The following is a 23,085-nucleotide window of genomic DNA, read 5'->3' on the forward strand; positions in this document are numbered from 1 at the left end:
ATTCGGCGCAACCGATGCCACGATATGAAAAGAATCAGATCGTTCTTTTTCTCTATCTCTTTTCATCACATTCGCTCATGATATACCCAGAGCAAATCTCGTAGATGAAATATCATGAAATGATTCGTGATATTGTTCGACGAAATATCCCGATCTTTACCCGCTCTCCAACCAGATGATTGATTGTATACATTTCTTTGACGACAAGTGCACTGAAGGGGCTGATGGTTGGTTCTAATGTAGGGCTTTATAGTAGTTACAGATGACAGTCCAAACTAAGCTTATGAGTAATAAGAGTTAGATAGTCATTTCTCTCCGTTGGGATAGGGTTAAAGGATAAGTGTTTTTCTATTGTAAAGCATTAATACTTATAACAAAGCAAAACAAAGCCTTGGTGCTAAATTCTGATCAGAAACTCGACCTTCTGTTCATAAACACAGACATATGCTATAACATAAAAAGGACCATATGCCAGGTAATTGTTCACGCCAAGTATGATGACATTTCTACAAGGTATGCTACATTTTTGTCTATCCACGCACACAAACTAATCTCGTTATGAAAAATTTCGCGTTTTGTATGGAATTCGGAACGTTTTTGGAAATTTCTCGTTTTATGTTGTTTTATGTTTGATTTTTTTGGTTGAAGAGTGGATCTCCAATTGAAACACACTAGAAATTGATATTAATTTAGATTTAGTGTGAAAAATTGCGACAATATGTCGAAATAAAATATATAAAAATGCTATATTTCTAATAGTTGGAGCATAATCTTGGTAATTGTCATAGCTCATGACTTTTGTTACTGTATGAAACATAAGCGACTCTATTTAGAAGCGCTATAAGAGTACAAGAAAAAAACGAAAAGTGCAAAAAGGTTACAGGCAAAATGATGAAAAAGAGCATATTTTACCTAAACTCCAGCGTGTTTATGTATTTCTCACAAATAAAACATGTTTCTTCATCATTTCTATAACTTTTCAGGAAAGTATGTTTTATAAGTTTAGTTTAAAATGCATAATCATTTCAAGTTTCATACAAAATCTGAAAAAGTTCATAACGCTCACTAATATTAATGCATCGACGTGAATAGCAAACCTTTTAGAACTGTCATTTATACTTGGATTGTTTACGAACTTAGCACGTGCGGTGGTGGGTTAAAGCTGACAAATTTTACAGTGCGCTTCAGGCTGCACGGCAGGTCAAAACTGGGTCAAAATCGAGTGAATAAAGAAGGGTTTTGACAGCAGTTAGTGCTATTAGATCAAATATCGTTGATGATCTTCTTGTGCGAAGTTCTCCGGTAATTTTTCTTTGCACTGAGCGGTGAGTGAACTTTTTGCCTTTCTCCTAGAAAGGTATAGCAATCACTTGCAAAACCAAAGGTATAAAAGTGCTCCAAAGGGTCGAATCTCGTATATCAATCGACTTAGTTGGAAGAGCTGAGCATTTTCTGTAAGTGTGTGTGTGTGTATGTGTGTGTGTATGTAACGCTCTCCCAATCTCACTCGATTTTCTCAGAGATGGCTGGACCGATCTTCATGAAATTAATTGCAAATGAGAGGTCTAGTTGCCCCATAAGACCCTATTGAATTTCATTGCAATCGCATTTTTAGTTTAGAGGTTATGTTTAAAAATGTGAAAATCACGAAACATCATTTTCTCAGAAACTACTCAATCGATTTTTACAAAATTGCCTTTAATTGAACGAGCTACTTAAAAAACCCTTAACTTTAGAGTTTCATGAAGATTGAACATGTGGTTCAGAAGTTATTTAAAGAAACGTGTTCTGGAGAGTGTTTAATCTCACTCATGTTTCTCAGAGATGGCTTAACCGATTTCCACAAAACTAGTGTCATTTGGAAGGTCTAATCACCCCATAAGACCCGATTGAAATATATTCCGAAGACTACTTAAACTCACTCTTTTTTCTCAGAGATGGCTGACCCGATTTCTACGAAATTAGTGTCAAATGAAAGGTCTAGCTGACTCATAACACCCTATTGAATTTCAAAGTAATCGGTCCGTTACTTTGTCTGTAATGTATCAAAATATGAAAGTCACCAAAATTCATTATCTCAGAAAGTACACAACCGATTTGAACAATATTGGTATCAAATGAACGGGCTAGTTAAAGGTTAATTGACGAATTTTATAGTGATTAAACACGTGGTTCAAAAATTGTGAAAAGAAACATGTTCCGGTGACTTTTCAAATTCACTCGTTTTCCCAAAAAAGGCTGGACTAAATTCAACAATCTTAGTGTCAAATGAAAAGTTTGGCTTTCCTAGAGGTTCCCATTTTATTTGACTATAATCGTATTTTTATTTCAACAGTTATGTATTAAATTATAAAAACAACGAAAGTCTATTACCTCAAAGATCACACGACTTATTTGAACATATCTAGTGTCATTTGAACGGGTTGTCTCTCAAACACACAAGTAAGAAATTTCATAGCAATTTGAAATGTGGTTCAAAGGTTATGAAAAGAAACGAAATTCGAAGACTATTTAAAACTGTAACTGATTTGATCAATACATAAGGCCACAACAAAATTTAAATTTGATTTTGTGCTATTCGTACGTTCCCGGTATTGCTCGTGATTGAAGTGTACGAAATTCAAAGTCATTTCTTTTATTTCGCTATTTCTTCAGCACGAATATTTTACTCCTAATTAATTTTTTTTTAACTTTTTGCCTTTCTCCTAGAAAGGTATAGCAATCACTTGCAAAACCGAAGATATGAAAGTGCTCCAAAGGGCCGAATGGCATATATCAATCGACTCAGTTCGACGAGCTGAGCATTTTCTCTATGTATGTGTGTGTGTGCAGATTTTTTTTTCACTCACTTTTCTCAGAGATGGCTGGACCGATTTTAATAAAATAATATGCAAATGAAAATTCTAGTTGCCCCATAAGACCCTATTAAATTTCATTGTAATTGGATTTTTAGTTTAGAGGTTATGTTCAAAAATGTAAAAATCACGAAACATCAATATCTCAGAAACCACACAACCGATTTCAATAAAGTTGGTATCAAATAAACAAGCTATCTTAAAAACCCTTATCTTTCGAATTTTATATAGATTGAACATGTGGTTCAAAAGTTATGAAAAGAAACGTCTTCTGAAGACTGTTTAATTTCACTCATGTTTCTCAGAGATGGCTGGACCGATTTCCACAAAATCAGTGTCATATGAAAGGTCTAGTTGCCCCATGAGACCCAATGAGATTTTGCAATCGGACTATTACATAACCTTTTTAAACATAACATGCAATGTTTAAAAAGGCTATGAAATCTAGCTATTAAAAGAAACATATTCCGAAGAATACATAAACTCACTCACTTTTCTCAGAGATGGCTGAACCGAATTTCACGAAATTAGTGTCAAATAAAAGGTCTAGCTGACTCATAACACCCTATTGAATTTTACTGTAATCGAACTGTAACTTCGTCTGTAATGTACCGAATTGTGAAAATCACGAAACTTCATTATCTCAGAAAGTACACAGCCGATTTGATCAATAGTATTATCAGATGAATGGGCTAGTTAAGGGTTAACTGATGAATTACACTCTGAAAAAAATGCACGTAAAATTTACCGGGAAAAGTAACTGATTCTCACCCACCTTCTTTTCACGTAACTTTTGCCGAATTCTCGAAAGCCGATCATGTGTCAGAGTGTTAGTGTCAATCAACCAGGTGTTGGTCAGGTAATTGTTACCTGATTTTCACGTACCTTTTTACGTGATATTTAGGTGAAACCATTAATAAAACGCATAAACCCCACATGATTTTCTCGTACTTTTTACGTGTTATTCAGATGGAATCCACGTGATCTTCAAGTAAATAAAATACATGGCGCATGTGAAAAATAATATTTATTTTTAATTTTCAACAAATAATTACATTCTCCGAAACGACATTTCCGACAGGAGAGAAACGGGATTGGCCGGAACGATTGTCAACCGTTCACCCGCAGCTGGTGCCGGAGATGTTTTGCTCGAAACTACCTGTTGATGATCCAATCGTTCCGGAAAGAATTCACCAAATGAAAATTCAAAAGATTTTTTTCTTTTGATAATATGAATATTATTCTGGCTACTTAAATTGCGTGTCTTCCAATATTGAATTAGCTGGAGCAGCTCAGGAGTCCTTTGTCCGCCATATTGACTTTTTTTGCATACTAAAAATTCACGTAAACATCGTTGTCTGAAACGTCAAACCACAGCCGCACTAACACTAACAAAGTTAAAAAAACACAAATACCAACGCGCTGTAACCATATACAGATTGTACGTGAATTGACAGTGAATCGTACGTGAAGTTTAGGTGAAAGTTACTAACGTCACGTAAAATGGAAGATTTTCTTAAGGTCAGTCACTTACGTGATTTTTCAGGTGGATTTTACGTGCGTATTTTCTAGAGTGTATGATTACACGACTTATTTGAACATAACTACATACATACTACATACTACATAACTGTCATACGAACGAGTCATCTCTCAAACGTACAAATAACAAACTTCATAACAATTTCATATGTGGTTCAAAAGTTATGGAACGAAAAGAAATTCAAAGACTATTTCAAACTATACCTGCTTTATATGGCCTCAACATTATTTAAATGTGGTATCGTCTTATTTGAACGTTCCTGGTATCGCTAGTGATTAAATTGTTCGAAATTAAGAGTCATTTCTTTTATTTCGCTATTTCTTAAGCACTAACATTACGTCAAATTGTAAATTTTTGACTTCAACTACAACATCAATATTTTAGGACCCAAAGAGTGAATATACCTTTTTTGGATTTAAGCATTCATGTAAATTTATTTTCACAAATAATAAGTTTGAATGAGAAAGGCTGAGTCTGACCGCTAGGTGGATTAATTTAGATTTTTTTATCATGACTATTCCAACACTATGTGCCTGGATGACTGCTTCTTCTTGGTGAGGTGGAAACGGCAGAGATTGGTCTTACTGCCGAAGACTGTAAAAGAATGCGTTCAATAGCACTAGTTGGGACTCCATAGCGCTTGCGCTTAGAAGCATCCATGTACCGGTGTAGCTGTACAAGGTTCTAGAGAATGACTTCCGAATCGAGTACATGTTTACAACACGGAGAATGTCAGGAGTACGTCCCAAACACCGCAATAGTACAGCAAGGTTCTATCCTGGACCCGGTGTTGTGGAATGTCGCGTGTGACGGTGTGTTGAGACTCAAGTTCCCTGTAGGAATTGTGATCGTCGGCTTCGCAAACGACACAACGCTAGAGGTCTACGGCGAGTCGATAACTCCGGAATAAGTTGGTGGATTCATCTGCCCTTTGTGGAGTTAGACCATTCTCGCTACCAGCGGAGCATCGAAAATGACCTTCTGGTACCTCGTATGTCGAAACATTCTCTCTCTTCCTTAATGGCGATGCTGATAGGCATCGTGCCGGCCAAGACACATATTGCATCGCATGACACCGTACGATACACACTCGTGACTCTCAAGCACATGAGCCTTTCGGTACATTCCAGTTTACCGCGGTAACTAGTAGTACCTAGCGCTCTGGACCAGAGTGACCCAACAGACCTAAGTATGAACGAAACCGCGCTGGCAAAAAGTCTTAGGTTGCTGTCATACGAGTAGGCGTCCGGGGGAGTGTAACTACCGCAACATCACTCTCTTAGTTTCATTCCCGGAACCTGAATACTCTTCTCAGGTGTCTGGCATGTCCGCAAAGCCCTCAAAGGCTCATAGGGGCACGAATAAGAGTAAAACTATGGATGACGGTTTTGGACTACCGTAGAGCGAACGCGAGGAACAAGAGCGATGCGCCTATACTCAAGATAGACAGGTCTAAGTACTCTTGGGTCATGAAGTCTATGAGAGGTTACGTCCAGGCTAAATGATCTGGGTACGAATGTTCGGGCCATTCGTAAATCTCGTACCGGCGATATGATTTGAGAGCTCTGCAAAGATGCAATGGTAAAATGACCCATCTATAAAGACAGTAACCTAAAAAACGTTAGGTGAAACGGGCAAGTTCGGACCCTCACTTCGATGGAGACTCTCCAGCTCAAAAACCTGCACGATATGAGCACGGTATGTCAAGAGGTGGTATGTCGAGAGCACGGTATGTCGAGAGGTGGTTGCTACAGAGGCAAATCACCTGGGCAAGGGTACGACCGGGACTCAGGTGGCCACCATAAGGCTCCCATGACCGAGGAAAACATAGTTCAAAGGTAGCCTCAATCAAGGTTGGCTGGTCTGTATGTCTCCTGGGCATCCTCCAGCAACCTGATATTTGTTCAGGGGCTTTAAGAGGGAACATGAGTCCAGGTCTTGTAACTGGCCCGACAGGTCTAACCTAAACAGGCGTTGCGGTGGTACAGGCCAAATAGCTAGAAGCTAGGGAAACTTGGCTAGGGTAGTTAATGACTACAACAATAGCGACCACCAGTCGGTCTGCTATAGCGTAAATCATAACACGAGGCCGCAAGCAACGGCTAGATTCAATACAAGAATATCGCACTTTGATGCCAATGTATTTTCGGAGGCAAATAGCAAAGAACACGAAGGAGAAAGGGTGGGATTTACCAAAATTGTACACACCGTTTAAGCTATTAGCGACGATCTGCCTTGCGGGACTGTTAATAAGTTCTCGATTCTGTGTTTTTGTCTTCGAAATATTTTTTGTTCTATCTAGAAATAAATTTAATTTTATTCGAATGCAATAGAATATTTTTCTGTGTCACTTAATTCACCGTGAAAAAATAGGAAAGAAATGAACTTATTTTGAAGCCACTGATAGAAGATACCCTCTAAAATTAAACTTTTTCAGTCATAAACGTTCAGTTTTGATAATTTTGGATACGTTCGATATGTACTTTTAGTACTTCCCAATAATCGCAGATAGTATCAATCCTTGAATAATTCGTTTATACATGCTTAGTCGTTAAGAGATTCATTGGCTAAGAATATGAAAGTCATTTGACTCAATTAAGGTCAATGTTTTGAGACAGTAAGCTCTCGTTATTATTGGATTTTAACCTTATGTTTGAACTAAATGTCAGATTATATTGGTTTTTATTCAAATTATCAGTTCGGCGAACTGGATAGAGTAATATTTGTTGAAATCGGTCACGAAATCTAATATATAAGTGTGTCTCGTGATTTTCATATTTGCATACATAATAATAAAATCCCAACTTCAATTTTCGCAGTGGTTGCTATACTTTTCTTGAGGAAAGACATAAATCGCATCAAAATCATCTGCGACCATTCCGCTCCTCGTTCGTTCACACGAAAAGCTCTATCCACACTTGCCAACAATTCTGTGCAATCCTCCTGCACCGCTACATAGTAGTCCAACGTCAATGGCATCGAATTGTTTCAAATGAGCTCCACTCGGCAAAAATCCTCCAAACCATGCTGCCGCCCAGACCAACCTGCCAGAGCTGATGGTGATTTATGAAAATATTGTTATGACTCCTTAACCGTCCACATATTTCCTCTCGTTCCGAGGAATCTCCCCACATACCGTACATACATTACAATTCTGTGGAAGACAATGGGCCATTGAAGGCGGCTAAAATCGAACATTTAAATGGATAACTTGTTCAATCGGACCGAACGATACGCGATGCTTATTCGTTAGCCAGAAGTGCATTCAATTCGTAAGTTGTTAATGAGAGAAATTTTGTCCAAATTACAACAGTCCACATTCCACTGTATGGCGGGTTACGAAAAAGGGAAACAGAAATGTCACCCCGGAGGTGTCGAAGGTTCGAAATTAACAGACCTTATTGGATCGTGGGTACCGCAGGTGGTACAGTGTACCGTAGTGACCCAGTGGTGCAGCGTTAAGCAAAGCTGAACCGAGTTCGGATATTTATTAATGAATCCTGACCGGTGACACTTGTGAGTACCAATTTCACGACTACCGAGCACCGCAGCAGCATCAATCGCGACGGCAATATCGGCATGCTGGAGTAGGATGTTAGAAAGCCGCACACTGGCCACGAGCAAGTCACAAGTGCCGCGCCGTACGAATAAGGATCGCAAATTTCAAAGCCTCCCGAGGCGGCACTTTGCTCCAACGGAAAAAAGGAGCATTAAAACAAAGACACTGCTCATACCGGTCAGGGCAGCATGGTCGGGAATCCGAACGACGACGACGACGGAGGAGAAAAAAAGTGTTTCTCGGAATGGTTGGCAGTGACAGGCGCGCGCATATTTAGTTTTGCATACGGAGCAAATAAAGTACAGAAATTTATGATTTGAACATTCCGCTTTTTCACATTCACCGCCGACCGTGTGCCGGTGCGGCAGCAGCCTCTGATTTCCCGTTTTGGAAGAAACACATTGTCGCTGGTTAGGTACGAACAGATTGAATATTGTTCCAGAAAAACCATTCATCTATAATCTGCGGGAACCTTCCGGCGGTACTATGGTCTGATTAGGAAATGGTTTGGATAAAAATATGAATGCAGTGATTATTTTACATAGTTTGAGTATTAGTTCAAATTATAAAATAGAGTTTTCAAGGAAGAGGAGTAAATAAGTTTTGAAAATTTGTAATAGAAGATCAGAAATATTCTCTTTTTCCCTTATTCGAAACCCCTCTTCCCTACCTAACAAAAATATTCATCAATCCCATAAGCCGTAAAAGTCAGTAGGAAAACGTATCCAAGATCACACTATAAACCATCAGACTAGCTAAACAAGTGCACCTCAACCTTGATTGGTGAAGACAATCACGTGTATTATTTATAGCTCCAAGCACTCTATTTGCGTACATACGAGTAATAATCCACCGAAGAACTATGCATAGATAGACTTGCTGAAAAATAATCGTGTTTTTACGCTACATGCTGCTGAAGCACCGAACAACGCTAGATAGCCCCCCGTTTTCCGCAACCGCCACTAAAAGTTTCCGCCATACCCACTGTTGGACACCAATAAATAAATACCCGAAACAAATGGCGACTACGAAGGTAAAAAATAAAATCACACCCTAAAAATACAAGATAAAAATAAATATCAGCTAGCCATTAGGGATGTTAATAAAAGCTATCGATTAAAAATAATGTTTCATGTTTGAAACCGACGCCACAAACAGTTTGCCATCCCTATTCGCATAACATTGCAGTTTTTAGTGGACAAGGTCGTCGTTAAGTTGGCCGCGTGCGAAAAAAAAAACGAAAGAGGGAGACACAGAAATTTATTTTTAATGATCCGACACCTCCATTTACTGAAATAGTGCTGCGCCCTCCGGCTGGAGGATCTTCATGTGAATAATCCGACAGATGACCGCCGGTGGATTTGTGGTACCAGAGGCTTGTTGACGGGCGTCGTGAATGAGATAAAGAGTTGAGTCAACCATGTTAACCTTTCCGTCGTCACCTGTTACTACACGGGAGGTGTTCGTAGGACCCAGCCTTTCAGTTTTGAACCACAGATTATCAGACGTGTTCTCGCAAAATGAAACTACTAAATTTCGTCAGATTGCTCGACTTCAGTCGGGTAGCGTGCCAATTGGTTGATATTTCGTCATTTCCCACGAATGAAAATTTACCTGTTTTATGAATCTGGATTAAGATCAACGTTGATGTCGAGGTTGTACCTGCTTTTGCTGCCAAGGTTACCAAGTAGCGCAGTGCTGCGCCAATTGGGGCAAAACACATCAATCCAGCCTGTGAAAGCAAACTGCCACAGGCTTTGTCAATTTGATTAAGTGCCTCTGATAGCGGGTCTGTGTACAACATGTTGGTATACTCACTACGTAATTATCGCAATTATATGTCCTACACTAGCTCATTATCTGAACGATAACGAGGATGTAGGCAAATGATCACACTTCCATATAAAACCATCCACTAGGTGGTTGGTTTATGTTTCCAATGGTCCTCAGGTCGATCGACTTGAACCATAAATCTAAAAATAAAACGCACTTGGTGATAAACATATTCGTCGCCCGAAAGTAAAAGGTAAAGTGCAATACGTTGCTCAAGTGCTAATTTTACAATTCCATTCAGAGAGAATAGTAGTAAAAATCGTGTCTTTATTGACCTGTTTTGCAACTATCTCTATATAGATCATGTTCAAGTGTTACAGTTTCCTTTCCTTGCCGTTTTTCCTCCCATCAAGCGAGATCGATTTCGATTCAAACACCGTAAACCTCAAAACGTAAAAATCAATCACGGTCGTTCGGTCTGACGACGATTTGGGCTGCTATTATACAGCAGTCTTTTATTTCAGTGTGGGAAAACAAGCTATAAATCTTATTTATTGGCAAAACACTACGATACCAAACGCGACATGGTAAAGTTTCAATGTTATTTTTGTTCATTCGGAGGATACGTGTCTGGATAAAGTTCTTGATTTTTTTTCTTAAGATAGCATAAATGCGGTATTCCGTTACTACACTGTAAAAAATCGACACGTTACTGCCAAGTAGATTCCACTTACTTCTGTACTAATAGATGAAACATTTCATATCTACCTGGAATACACTTGCGTTTCTGTTCACAGCACAAAATCAAATGTCTTACACTTCGGTTTGCCATGTCATGCATACCAAAATCAATCATTTTACACTTAGAATTCAATGCTTACACACGTCAAATGCCAAAACACGTTAAAATACCTTGGATTCCAATAAAAATCGATATGGGTCGACATAATAGAATGATTAGGTTCGTTTATTGACATTTAATGTAAAGAGCAATAGGGATTAGCGTGCGATTTATTTTCAGTGTAAGTCTATCTTATTGATGTTTCCTTCATTTGTGTGGTGTATTCAACTGTAGAATACCTCCAACTAGGCTTGCCAGAGCGAAGGAATTTTCTGTAGTACAAGTATACAGAGAATTCCGTAGAAACCGGGAGAAATCAGGGGAAATCCGTAGAATCTACGGAATTACACTGAACAGTTCTAGCATCTCTTGGCTCCAAGCATCTTGGAGGCTCCAACATGGATATTTTCGAAACCAGGATGATACCCAGAGACCGGAAATTAATTCCAGTCACCTGTTCGAATTCTCCGGTTTTCGAAAAGGAATCAAAATGGCCAAAACCATTTAATATGAGAATTTCCGACATCCAAAGGCTGAAAACCATCTCCGAAGCGCTATTTCGAAATCCGCGATACCAACTTCCGGTTTTCGAACAACAGGGTAATTTAGTTGAGCACCATTTGATGTGAGTGTTTTAGGAACTGGAAATCTACTCTAGACGAGCAAACCCCCACCATCAAATGATTTTTAAATACGATAAATCTTAATCGACCATTTTGTATCTGAATGGAACACGTATTTGAATTAGCAAACTGAGTATTTTCCGTATTCGAGATTGATAACCACAGTTACTTTTATGTATCATCGTCTGAAAATGATGCAATGTGATTATCCCAACTAACAGTAACTTTTATTCAATACTAATAAATAAAACCTCTCACCAAATGTCAGCTTACATGAGCATTGCCGAAACCGGGATTATATAAACTGGCCGTAAATCGCCACCACATTATTTCCAGAGATTTGCACTAATAAATAGTGTTGAATAAAATTTATTACCTTTGAAAAGATCGTAATCTTATATCATTCAAAGGATTCGCGATCACTTTCTGAATGGCAGAGTTCACCGGAGGGACGGCGGAAAGCTGTTTGCACACTGGAAATTTGACGGTCGACAGATTTTGATTGCCAACATCCCCGTCTGTGTGTTGACAAAATACGACAGAACTTTCCACTGGGGGAAGTGCTGGTCAATAGTGCTGATGCTACCGCCCAAAGACAGTTTTTGCACTAGACGAAAAAGTAGTACCGCTGCATCCACTACTGCTAAGGAAAAGCGAACAGCTCACGATCCGTTCATATGAACCGGTTCATAGAAAAGAGCGAACGAACGAACAGCTCGAACAATTCGACATATTTTTCCCTTTTCTGTTTTAAGATTTTCATCCCTATGTAGGCGAACTTCCTGAGAGACGTAGTTCTACGTCGAAAGTTCAGGATGAAGAAATGTATGGAAAATTTTTACTATAAGTAAAGCTTTATACACTGAACGAAAAACGGTACAACTTTATATCCCCTGAGGAAGGCAAAGTCCAAAGGCCGAAACGTCGGACATAAAACTTAGCAGCGTTTTAATCTACCTTTGAGACTGAAAAAAGCCGTATTTCCCTTGAAATTTTATGTTACAGTCGTCTTTGAACCTAATTTTCTAAAATTAAAGTTTTGCACAATTTTTTTAAATTCCATTTTTTTCTAAACAATCAGATTTCAATGATGCAATATAGTTGAAAAATAGATTAAAATCATAAAGCTCTCAGCAACTACCTTTCTAAATGCTTCCGCTTTTAAGAGATATCTCTAAGTGTAGTTTGGAAAATTTGAGTTCTACAGCAACAAGCATAGATGCATTGAAATGTACCATCAATATAATACTATTTGAAATTTTCCTTATACACCAATCATGTTCCTTCTGCTAGACGAACTGTTTTACGAGTCATTATAGTTCAGCAGAAAAGACATATTGCGTTCCTCTAACCAGTCATAATAATCTAAGTGTGACCTATTCCATTACATCCACAATTAACGATAACCATTCAAAATTATAATAGAAACTATAATCAGATTACTCATAATTAAAATATACAATTGAGGTGAATGATTGTCCCACCCAAATCACCTCTACTTTTTTTGTATTATCTAGCGCGTGAGAAATATGGTTAACTCACTTAACTTTTTACATTCACAACATATGTAGGCTGGTGCTTTGTTCGAGAGTATGTTTTATGACCAATAATTATAATTTTATATCTGTTTCGAACGAGTAGCTCAAATTAACAGTTCAATGGGGACTACGCCATTGCTGTAATCGAAATAAATGTCAGTTTCACCATTATGATTAGTTTTTTTTTTTTTTGCCATAGAAACTATGTTTTATTCCAGTTCCAAGCCATTCCGATCGCTCTAAATCTACCTCCAATTTTATGCTTAGTTAAAGGTGTCTGCAAGCTGGACATTGAGCGCAAATTTATTACATTGGAAAGTCATTTCACGATTAAATTATTTCGTCAATTAGGTCCGGAGAATGGTATTCGAGGAAATATGGTTTGACGCGATACGTTATTATTTATCTAATTTTAGGTTCATTCTAATAAAAGACTTCGAAACGTGATTTCTTTTCTAGTTGGGCTCTTATTACCATTATGTTTTACTGATTGTGCTTTTGTGTATTTGAGAAAGCGTCTGCTCGCTTTTATTTTCAATGTAACTGCATAATTGAAACATAAAGTTATTTTTTCGCCACAATAACAATAAACTTCACTAACCATCAGAAATAAATTGGAACATAACTGAGGCAAAGTCACCGCAAAAAAAAATTTTTTTTTGTATTCATATTTACTAAACTCAACAACGTTTATTTTATTCATTTAAATCAAGAATTAGTTTACTCATGCTATGAATTTGATTACCACTTAAGGCCCAAATACACACACGGCGTAATGACGTCTTCACCACACAAACTGGGAGACGGGATAGCGATCACGCCTTCTATTTTGTATGGAGAAGGTGTCATTGCGCCGTGTGTTTATTTGGGCCTTTACACTTTTTAATCATTGTAAAATATTGCACGATGCGTTACTGATTATTTCTATGGATAGATATTATTGACTTATAAACGAAAAAAAACCTAAACCTATTTGTTCAACAATTTTTCCGGAAGAACATAAACGAGTATTTTCGATTTATTCAGACATCACAAATCCAACCAAAGAGATTATTTGAATTCGCTGTAATAATTATTCGGGAAAAATAAATGGAAAAAACCAAAACTAAACATTCGCGGTGCGAAACCATTTTCAATAAATAACATGTTTTTTCATATATTCATTTACTTATAATCTTTCCGGTAGTGAGAGTGTTTTAAGCTAAATCTTTCGGATCCTAAGAAATATAAATTTATAAAACCGTCAACACTCTTCTTGAACGTTATATTGCAAAAATCCTTATTTAATGATAATAAAATAGGCAAATAATATTTTAATATTCGTTAATCGGAGAGACTATTGTTCTAAACACTTTGTTCTAAATTTTTCGCTCTCCTGGAGATTGTTGTTCCGACTAATTTTTGTTCCGTCATCGTAACGTAACAATTCAACTGTAATGTATAACGATACTTTCACGATTCCCAACAACGTTGCCAGTATGCCAAATAAATCTGGATTTTGCTAGATTTCATCTACGTCATCTCGCAAAAAGGTCATCGTTGCGAAACGGACCGTGGTCAGCCTTTAACTACCTACCCCGCCGAGAGCAAAAAAAAAAGGTCTTCACTTTAGGGAATTTAATCCGACAATGATTGCCTGATTTTTACCAGACTTTTATTTTCGTTTTGCCAGATTTTATTTAAAACTTAGTGGCAACGCTGATCCCCAGTGGTTGGTGTCCGTAACTGCCTTCCAGAAACCACAAAGTTTTAACTGAATAACGTGGGCCGATCCCGGCGGTACTGCAATACCGGGCCAACCCGTGGCGGAAGTGGAGCAAGCCCCTAACCGTTCCGCCTGTTTACAAAAATCAGTTTAACATTTGTTGTCTCCCTATGGGAGATCTATCAGATGTTAAGCTGATAAGAACAGATACTACACTTTGATCTTAGCCTTTAGGCCGAGAAGCGATACTGTGCAAAGGTTGCACCGAAAAAGCCCATCGCAGCTGGCCATGTTGCTCTAGCGATCGTTGGAAGGATAATAAGGACTACCTGTGATGTCCGTGTGCCGCGTGTCGCGGTCGGTAGTTTTTCGCCTGAACCAGAATTAGGATTTGTCCTAAATCTATGCATAATGTAGGTATAACTTCTGGTGTAGACAGTAAAAAGGATTCTTTATCATCCATGAAACCTTCTTCCTTTCATAAGCAACATCTTTGCAGTGCACAGCGGGGCGACTCCATACAATTGCTGGCCAAGCAAAAAAATGTCTTCAAATCATGGAAAATACATGGTTTTTATGTAATTTTGGGATGCTGAGTCCGAATTTGATAATATTTTTGCATGAAGATGCATATTTTTGACGCTAGGGAAATTTTTATGTTTTCTATATATATTATATGAGGAAAATTTTACGTCGGTTTAAATCTTTTGGAAAATAAAATGCATGATGCTTGAAAGACTTTCATATGTCATAAAAAAAACATAAAATATTATTCAGTTATGAAAAAATAAAAAAATATCAATTGTAAAATATGCTTTGTGTTGAAAATCACTTATGACTTGTCTTTTTCAAAGTGACTATACTACATTGCTTCTATTTATCGCATACTTCTTTTTATTCACTTCTACCTTCATCTCCATTTTTGTGTTCATTTTCAATACAGTTTAAATATCTTCAGGGAGGATTTTCATAAAGCAGTTTCTAACGTCAAAATAATAATTACCTATTTGCTCTGTAGAAATTAGCAGGCGATGTATTATGTCATGGTTTGTGCTCACACGATTGTTTTTACATGTGACTGGTATGATATAAACTTAAAACATGATTTTGGTACTGAGTGCTGGTGATTCAAAACATAAACAATGATTATTTTTTGATACTTCGGTAATTATCGGAATATAGATGGGTTTAACCTGTAAATATGAAAATAGTGTGATTATTTATACTGTTTGAAAACGTTGTTATTATCAAACTAATACGAGCCATTTGTTATTCTGTTGACGGTTTGCAGTGTAAAATTTAAATTTACATCTTGAAAGTTCAATATGTGCCGAACCCTCGTTGTTTCTCTTCGAAAGAAGAATACTCTGCGCAACTCTGCGATATATCAGGCTAGATGGATTTTAAAGCATTTTTTTCAAGCTATCTTTCAAAACTAGTGTCTAAAGTGCCAAACCCTGCCATCTAAACTTTAAATGCTGTTTTATGCAAAAAATACGTAATTTTTTGATTCCGCCTAATTTTTTTGAATATTACAATGAGATTATTATACATTGTCCGATGATGAGGATTTATTCTCGACTATTTTATATACAACTTTTTCTTAGACGTCATCAAGATTCAAGTTACCCTTGAGGCTCAAGCAAGTTCTGCAACATTGCATATTTTCCAAGAGAAACGCTAAAAACGCTGACTCAGTCAGTACACTTTAAAAATTCATAGAAAATTCAAATTTTGTCGTAATGCTCTAAACTTTAAAAAATCATAGAAAATTCAAATTTTGTCGTAATGCTCTAAAAATCTGTATTCTGACGCTTCAATAGTATACAACTATAGGAAAAATATAATTGAAAAAAAAATCGCATTTTCAATTTTGGGTCGATGGCCAGCGATTCCCCACTGTGCAGTGCAGCGAACGACTTCTGATCAACGAACTAAAAGGAAGTATTAGCTTCATCGAATGTCCAATGCTCCCCAGAGACAAGAACTTATCATCCTTCAATGTTATTATTTAGTGATATAGATAGATGTACATATGTTAACATGTCAACTTCATTGATATTTTTCAGCAATTCAAAAAATTTATAGAAATTCAAAATAAATACTACGTTTGAATAAATTGAATTATGTTTAAACTACATCAAAGATTATTGCAGGCCCGTTGAGTGGGAGGAGGGGCTCCATGTGTTGATCATGTAAATGAATAAAACTTCATTGAAATTTGTTCTTAAAATCAAAAGCATTCTAATGCTATATTATTTTCATTTGAGTTCAAGAATTCACTTAATTATTACTGAAAAAAAAAACAAAATTGAGAAAAAAATATTTTCTAAAGAATAAGATCACTAAAAAACGAACGTATTAATTATCAACTAAAAAACTCCCAAAAACTTTTACTTCTTCACTTCTTATATCTTTTTTTATCTATTTACCATGATTATCATCGAAAAATTTACTTTGATGATTAAAATATTTAAACAAGTTTTCATATTTTATGCTCTGTTTGCTATGAAATATAAAAACTAATTTAATATAATTTGTTTAAAAATAACAAAATACTACAAGGTATACAGCCCTAGGGTTGTATGAAATGGTGACGTGGGACTAAGCACTGTAATTAGGGGATTTTTTGTTACAAAATATACGGAGTCAAATAAAATTATTAACAAGTTCCAGCAAAAAATCGTAGCAATCAACAATTCCATTTTTAAAATGTAAAAAGAGATTTTGAATGAATCTTAGTAAATTAAACAAAAAATTCTCAAGCATTCGCAGGCTCTTACTCTTCTATAAATGTGTATATTTAGGGATTTATTCTTTCGACACTACCCGGTCACGATTATTTAGTGAATATCGAAGATAAAATTGTTGAGTAATTTATGGCAATCATATTTATGAGATAAACTTTCAATCACCATCAACAGCAGCATTGCAGTTTTTCCTCGATTGCACACGAATAGAAATGTACGAACAAAAGTGTACCGCTGCAGTACGAGTACCGCTGAAATGTATGAATAGAGAAGTGCCGCTGCAATCATAGACGATGAGAGACTTGCGGTTCTGTACTCCACTGGTACTGTTGCTTTTACCAGCATGTTTTCTTTCAAGACATCAGTTTTTATTAGATTCTGAAGGCAGGTTTAGAAATTGTTCAAGAATGGGGATTGTTTCAAACTTTTCGGAAAACTTTTACCTTCGAGACATTATATTAATCTAAGCTCATGGAAGCAAAAATAAATTGACCTATTGTGACGAGGAGACTCTGTCAATTTTTATTTCGATATGGATACAGAGAATATCACAGGGAACGGATGGTGTCCATTCACGTCGTCTGTGCTAGGAATGCTCGCATGTAATTGGTTCATTATTCGCGTAAATTTGTCATTTAAACTTTTTATCAATTTTACCGCTTAGCAATGAAATTAGAGTGATAACTATCATATTACAAAATTGTTATACATTTTATCTATCCAACAACATATCGGTTGTTGTTATCCATCATGTGGTTATGCTGTTATCAACGTTTGAAATTTGACGCAACATTTGCCAGTTTCAGTTCCAATTTTACAGAATACATCCCAGTATAGTAAACAAAGACGTAGTCCCACGTCAATAAAAAAAACATTCCAATATACTTAATTTTACACTACATACTCAACGAAATAATAGCATAAAAAACATAATAGCATAAAAAACACACCGATCTCAGATTTTGAAAAATGAAACAAAAATGTATTCATCATTCTCTAACTTTATCCCGTATAGCGAACAATTCGATTAGAACTGCTTTTCAAAACCGCGAAATGAAAAGACCACAAAGATAAAAGCATTGGGAGAACGGGGGCATTAACGAAAAGACTTCGAAAGACCACGGGAACTAGGGAGAAAGGGAGCATAATAAACGAACAAAAAATGACCACGTTATTTAGAAACGGCCGCTATACTCTGTGTAATCGTATACCAGTATTGGGAAAATATTTTATTTGCTATACTTGAAGTTATGCTCAAAATAATAATAAAGCCTATTTGCCCTCTTTTCTTATAAACTATTTTTATGAAATAACGTATTACCTAAAGCAACTTTCCAACAATATCTATTCTAATTGAATATGAATAAAGGACTACTTTCAGCAGGGGTTTTTCTTCGTCGTGTATTTTACATTAAAATGAATCAAAAATTAAATCGAAAACAGCAAGCAGCAGCAGCACTCCGGGTCCCACAACACCCAACCTGAGTTTTAATTCATATTCTCGCAGGTAAAAAAATACCACTCGCCCGAATAGGGACTTGAACCCTAGACCGTTGGATTAAAAGTCCAACGCTCTACCGACTGAGCTATCCGGGCTGTTGCAAATACCTTTCACACGGGAAAAAACCTAACAATCTTACTTAAAATATATATTAAATGTCTTATGAAGTTAACGTACAAATTTAGAGTTTTTTTTAATAACATTGTTCATTCATGACAACTTCAAATGATCAAATAACAGAATATTATATTTTCAAAATAATTACGGAAATTCCTAAATAAGTGACAACTCGTTGCGCAACGCAATCAACCGATCAGCTGTTGACGGTCAGCTATTCCGCGAGGCAGGAAACCAAACCACCCCGCGCCGGCTGCTGCTGTGACCTGCAGACGGACGGTAGCCGATGCAGTGCCCGAAAATTTAGCGCGCATTCATTAGGCATAATTTATTCTGCAAGTGTGGCCTATTGATCGGCGCTGAAATCACGCTTAACTGACCACTTCCAGGAGATTGAGCATTATTAGCGGCTGCTGCAGTCTGTGTGGTGGTTTTCGCTGTGCGCTCTCCTCGCCGCGATACCAAAATATTTCGGACAGGGGCAAACATGATTGACTTTGATTTGATTTCGGGCGGCTGTGTTGGATAATCGAATCATTCATTTTCAACGATAATTTCTGAGCTGAGGTGAATTGAGGAATTTCGAAATAAAAATTTGTTAACACTATTCTGGCCACAATTGGTCCAGTAAGCGAAGCGTGAATTTGTGCTACGAATAAGTTAGCAGCCTAGAGAAGGCGTTTTTACCTCGAGGCTCGAGCATCGTTGGCTACAAAGCGCCGAAAGAAGAGTAATTCGTTAAACGTCACGCGCACGAGTTTTTGTTAACAGTTCTAATAATTTGATTCATTGTAATACACTCGACGCGTGAAAGTAGAACTGCTGGGTAGCCGTAGTCTCACTTTCGTGACTGATAAAGTGAGTTTGTTTACTTATTCTTCACATTGTCTACGGTTTGTTTCTATGTAGGGCAGCACTGATACTTTTGCGTTCTATTGGTCAAAAGTATTGGTATTTATTTATAGTGAAAAGGATTCAATGTAATCATTGGAGATTTGATGGCAAACTCGCAAGGAATAATTGGCTTAGCACAGAAAAAAGCTAATGTTTAAAACAATGAAATCGGTGGGGCTTAGATAAATTTGAGTGTTATCGGACTTATGACGATCGATATTGTCATCAAATTTTTAATTGAAATAATTTCAGATATTATTTTGTTCATTAACTTAACATAATAATTACTGTTCCTACCGTCTCAGCTTCAGTGCGGCTTTTTTCACCGGCTGGCTCTACAAGCTTCTGAACAATCCTATCCTATATTTTTTTGGCATTATTGTTCTTAAGAAATTTCGAAAAGGGGTTCCTGGGGTAAAACGCTCCAGTCAACAAATCCAGTCAACAAAAACAGAATATATTCTTGTTAAAGCTGAGGGATCCAACCAAATGTTATATACTGATCAAAACATAAAAACTCTTATTTATTCGTTCAAACTCGCATCTGATGCTAAAGCACTCTCGAAAATGCAGTCCAGTCTGTCTGTCTGTCTGATCCATATAGGCTCTGAAAATACTACACCGATCGCACAGTGGTCTTAATTCATTTGCTCTCCAAATAATGGTTTTATTGACATACTTTCTTCCGAAGATATTTAACATATAAAAAGGCTCAAATCATGACGGAAAGTTTTAGTTCGAAACTCAACCGCTAGTGGCGCTGCGAAATCTAACTTTTTAGTCTTACACTTTAGAGAAATGGTGTCTTCAACAAAGTTATAGATGAAGTTTTTATAAAAAACTTTGTCGAAGACACTTTTCTTCTAACTCTTCTTGTTTTGGATATATAACATTTCTTATAAGACTTCTCTTTAAAATTAGTTTTTTTTTTTTTCGAATATACAAAATACTGTATATAATGTTCTATATATATTTGTATATCATTAAAACACACAACTTTGTAGAAGACACAAAATAGATAGCTTCCACACAAACCGAGTTATTGCCAAAAAATGTTAAGAGAGCATCATTTTTTGTACTCACCTAGAGCACAAAATAGCAAAAACTAGCAGACGAAACCTACATAGAATGAAATATTATCATAATCACTCCATGAAATCACCTTGATCGTTTGTCCCTTTTAGTATCTTCATTGTCTGATATGAAATTCAAAAAGACAGTTCAAATTGCAATTGCAGGGAGAATATGTCACAAACTTTAACTAGTAATAGCATTGGACAAATTCACGCAAAGAATCGTTCTCAATGTATCGATCTTTTTTTTAAGTACAGTTAAACTTGTTCATTTGAAACTTCATGTGCAGCTTCAAAACAATATTTCCACAGCATTATTGAAGAAAAACTTTTTTTTATGCGGTAGATAGGGACCGCATAAAAAAAAATTTCAGTTAAAAATAACTCGAAAGTTGTTGATTCTGATTTAGAATATCTATGAGAACAATTTTAAAACATCGGATTGATAAACGTAACTTTTTTGAAGTGGAATACTACTCTCAGGAAGTTCGGCTATATAGGGATGTGAAATGAAAATCTAAAACTGAAAAAAGTGAAAAATATGTACAATTTCAAATGCTAATAAATCGGTTAGTATTCGATGGATTTCCTTCGTTCTTGCAGCAATAGATTGGAAAATCTTCTAAGATTCTTCTCAAAAGAAGATAATTGTAATTTTTTTCATTCACACTATTGTACTATTGAAAATAGTCAAGCCTTGTCAAAACGAAAAATTCGACCTCTGATTGGTCGTTATATGCTTGCTTCCCAAGCACGGTCGACAGGATCAAACATGCTATTTGGCCTATATAAGAGCCTGTTTCAGCCGGAGCCGCTCATAATAGTTCTAGACAGCGACAACAGCAGTCGTTTTTCCTTAGCAGCAGCACTAGCCCTGTGGTTGGTCACCACGTCTCAGGAGCAGCGCGGTTTTTCTCTGCGTGTGTCGCCAGACAGCCATTATTCTTCCCGTGTTGGGGCAGCATGAAGATTGCCATCAGGAAATTCAATTTTGGAAATCAAAATGCCTTTTTCAAGGCAAATAAACAAGTCATTGAAAGTTAATAATTTTTGTCAACGCAAGCAAGCATTCTATGTTGCATCCTAGCAATTTAAATCTGTCGCACCCGTCGAATTTACTAAATGTAAAATAGCTTCCACAGTGCATGTTGTCCGTGTATCTTAATTCCCCCAATGTTACGGCAGCTCAAAAGTTGTAATCAGCAACCGATTTTGAACCGCAAAATGCTTTTTTCTAGGCAAATAAACAAATAGTTGAAGGTTAGTAATTTTCTGGCATCAACACAAGCAGACATTCTGTGCGGAATTCAATCAAATTCTGTTGTAGTTGTCTAATTTTTACTTTTACTTTATTTTGTTAACCCTCCACTGTAGGGGCAGCGCAAAGGATGCGATCATCATGACCAACTTTGAATAACAAACGGTTCACGTTTATTCACTAAAAATTCATCCAATTCAAAACAGGATTTTTGTCTAAGTACAATAATTTGCAGTCCAGTCATGCCTCGTGAACGTAAAGGTTTTCTATCACAGACATAGATTTCGTGCTCCAGCACGTTACAACACGTGGAAATTGTCTTTTGAAGTAGAATACTTCTCTCAGGAAGTTCGGCTACATAGGGATGTGAAATGAAAATCTAAAACTGAAAAAAGTGAGAAATATGTCCAATTTCAAATGCTAATAAATCGGTTAGTATTCGATGGATTTCCATCGTTTTTGCAGCAATCGATTAGAAAATCTTCCAAGATTCCTTCCAGATGCATTTAATTGCAATTTAATCATTCGAACTATTGTACTATTGAAAATCCTTAAGCCTTGTCAAAACACAAAATTCGACCTCTGATTGGTCGTTATACGATTGCTTTCCCAAGCACGGTCGGCAGAGTTATGGACCTAGTAAATTGGGAATGCATCATTTGGCCTATATAAGAACTTTGTCAGATAATAAACAGACATTTCATCGGATATTAAATTGAACAACAGAAATTTGAATGAATATTTGAAGAGTTAATACTTTCTCGTTTTGCGCTATAATCCAAAGTTAATTATCTTCATCTACATGCATGCTCTGACTATTATTACGTGTTACGTGCGTCGCTTAGTGTTTGGCTACGGTTATGCAGAACGCAAATAACGGCGCGATGCGATTCGGCAAGACGAAATGTGTTGAAATGTATAGGTCTACTTCGCCTTAAAAAGCTGTACATTTCACCACGGTAAAGCGAATCGCATCGCGCCGTCATTCGCGTTCTGCATAACCGTAGCATTTGTTCCGTTCCCGTTTGATGATGTCGTATCAAATGTGCATATTA

At 36.8% G+C, this 23,085-nt stretch overlaps 1 protein-coding gene, 1 long non-coding RNA gene and 2 other non-coding genes across 4 annotated transcripts in view; 1 reads left to right on the top strand and 3 right to left on the bottom strand.

The window, feature by feature from the left end:
- Positions 1-23,085, top strand: part of LOC129724280 (Kruppel-like factor 3) — a 342,621-nt gene that overhangs the window by 205,538 nt on the left and 113,998 nt on the right. The gene's annotated exons all lie outside the window — the stretch shown is intronic.
- LOC129724281 (uncharacterized) overlaps positions 1-23,085 on the bottom strand; it is a 113,208-nt gene that overhangs the window by 63,315 nt on the left and 26,808 nt on the right. The gene's annotated exons all lie outside the window — the stretch shown is intronic.
- LOC129726254 (U2 spliceosomal RNA) lies at positions 14,490-14,684 on the bottom strand. The gene has a single exon (XR_008728303.1). It is a non-coding gene; the product is annotated as a U2 spliceosomal RNA (small nuclear RNA).
- Trnak-uuu (transfer RNA lysine (anticodon UUU)) lies at positions 18,711-18,783 on the bottom strand. The gene has a single exon. It is a non-coding gene; the product is annotated as a tRNA-Lys (tRNA).

Source organism: Wyeomyia smithii, chromosome 2 (genome assembly GCF_029784165.1).
Source record: "Wyeomyia smithii strain HCP4-BCI-WySm-NY-G18 chromosome 2, ASM2978416v1, whole genome shotgun sequence".
NCBI lineage: Eukaryota > Metazoa > Arthropoda > Insecta > Diptera > Culicidae > Wyeomyia > Wyeomyia smithii.